Raw genomic sequence first — 2,966 nt, forward strand, 5'->3', positions numbered from 1 at the left:
GGAGACGGAGTACGAACCGCGGCAAGAAAAGAGAAGAGACGAGTAGGGTCGGAGGGAAATATTATGACTCGAAGCAGCAGGAGACTGTAATGGATCGCCGTGAGCGGGCACAGGGGCCACGGGCTGCATTCCCACTTTATAAATCACCACCTGTACTTAGGTACTGAAAAATCGGCTCCAGGGGAAAATGACGGTGGGTACTTAAAGAGGGGAAGGGAGGGGATAGTGGTGCGAGTTCTGATTTTTTCGCAGGCTCATCCTTCTCCCTGTGGAATTATGTGAAATTACGGGAGAAGGATAAGACTCTTTAGAATCATCGGAATAGCAAAAATCAAATTTTTTGTGGAGTACTTAATGCGATTGTCGAAGATTTTCTCGATTTAATATTAATTTTGGTATAACGTATCAAAAGGGATTGTAAGGAAAAATTTTTCTCACGCTTTTTTTCTCTTTTTCTTTTAAATGTTTTTTTTGGGGAAATAATCTTTGAAGAAAACCTATATATCAAAAGTGAAATAAAATTAGATATATATCATATTGTCGTAATTACGTTATAAAAAAATTGTATGTATAATTGATCCTCTATACATAAACTTAATGTTATTAAATTTACATTTATTTTTGAAACTTTTTGTACGATTAAATAACAGAATAGCCAAACGAAGTCTTTTGGCATATAAATGCCATTGCTTCTTTGTCCTAGAAATATCTTAGTCACTATACCATTTTCTAGCTCCTGAAAGACTTTATACCAACGGATCGGATTGATCACTTTTAACGGGAACCGTTCATTCGACTTCCTCTATTCGATTGTATATCGTAGAACAATAGAGTACGTATATTCTGGGAGAGGAGGAGAGCGAGCGGTGCGCGTTTTCGAGACGTCTTTCGTTCTCTCTTTTGCCTAGGCGGAACCATGGCCATTATTTGAAAGAGCTTTTAAGGCAAGCTCCCTTTTACATGATTAAGAATGTTCTTGCTTGGATGCCTCTTACTTAGCGCAAAGTTCCTCGCGGACTTAAAGCGCTTAATCTTCTTTGCCAAATAGTAGCTCCTTGTACCAGCTGGATAATGGTGACTGCTTCATAATAACTTGATGCCCGGGGTTTGGTGGCGACTCTCGTCCATAGCTGCATTCGTTAAATTTTTCGCGACAGTAATGATCGCGTTAAGTATATATTATTTAACAGTGTCCAATGTTCCCTCACGAGCGAGTCTGTGATATATAATATAATTGTAATGTGACAGACGCGCTTGGACGATATATCTAATCGAGTTTGCTTTCTTACAGCATTTTCGTTTGTCACAACGTCTATATCTCAACCGAATTATCCGTATTACTCGGGTTTCATCGATCAATTTCTGCGCACATCCCGTATTACTGCCGCGCCTGTCCATCATGCCGATTAAATTTTGTTACGGGGAAACGTGCGCACGTATTTGAATACGCGCTTGGTCTTGGGAGGGAAATAGGTGCGACCGAACGTGGGGACGGACATCCTGGTCGGACACGAATAAAATTACCGACGGACGGATTGAGATTTCTGATGGATAGATACTCCGAGCAAATTGTGTTGACCCAAGCTCGCATTAACGGGGGAACACTAATTTCGACGGTGATTGCCAATTTACATGGATACGAGGTATGCCCGACTTGCATGGCATAATCATGTTGTAAATATACAGTAAAGACTGTTGCGCGTAATAGTTGACGTGAACAATTAAACGGTTATTTTTGCAATTTCTAACAACTTTCTGGAATTTCAATTGTTTCCAATAGTTTTTTTTTTTTCTTCACTAGCGTGTAACAACGGTTCAAAACAATTTAAAGTTTAAAAGTAATTAAACGCGTATTTTCTCGTTTGCTACGTTCATTTTATTGTTATGTTCGTGGCGGGATATTTCCTACCACAAAATAATAACGTAACAACAAGAGCAACAAAGTAATAGAGCTTGATCCGTATTTTTAAGTGTCCCCCGATGTATGAATATTTCATACAAATTTTTGATACATATATTTTCCACATTTTAAGGTTTTATTAACAATATAATTTTGTTTTACCCCAAATCCACGTAAACTTGCTATAAAATAAAATGAATATGCTGCATGCGTTATAATTTATTATGCGTAATTAATTAACTGAGAATCGTACACTGTAATTGATTATCACTGTGCGTTCAGTTCTTTCACTATATAAAGTGATAGTATCATATCACTTTTCGTAATTAATTAAATTAATAATTATACAATACGGCAGAGGCCATTGTGCAATTTTGAATCTAAAATTTTGATTAATTCCCGAACTTTGCTGTGATGAGGAATCTCGTTTGTATTACACGTGTGGGACACGATCATTTATTTTGTTATCTCATGTAACGCAGTTGAACCGGATGCGACTAACGTAATTACAGAGCTAACTGTACGAAGAAATTAAATTAATTAGATCACTGACACAATATGGTATTTACGAGGTACTAATAATAACTGTGTATGTCCTATTTTGTCCCTTGCATCGCTACAGTTACCTATACGTCTGTGAAGGCATGTAGTTAGCGTGATGTGTCATGCACAATGATACCTAATGATAACAACGTTTACATTTCATTTATAACTACAAATATAACTAAATTACAAGTTGGCCGTAAACACGAACAAGCTGAAATGCATTTAGCGCGCGTATTAAGCGCGTGCTGCCTGCGTATTGCGGTGTGTGATGTTACAATTTTGGCCGCGTAATTCGCGCGATTATTTCGGAACATAGTGAAATACGCTATGGCTCAAAGTGGGCGCAATTGTGGAAAAATATTTTAATGTTTATTGAGTAAAATTTTTCAAATACTCTCGACGAAAAAACAAGCGTCGATGATACCCCGTTATAAACATTTAATAACATAATCTACGTCAACATATACACACATAATATACACACATATATCGACATGGATTATATATATATATATATATA

This window comes from Formica exsecta, unplaced genomic scaffold, assembly GCF_003651465.1.
Source record: "Formica exsecta isolate Colony F162 unplaced genomic scaffold, ASM365146v1 scaffold672, whole genome shotgun sequence".
NCBI classification, from domain to species: Eukaryota; Metazoa; Arthropoda; class Insecta; order Hymenoptera; family Formicidae; genus Formica; species Formica exsecta.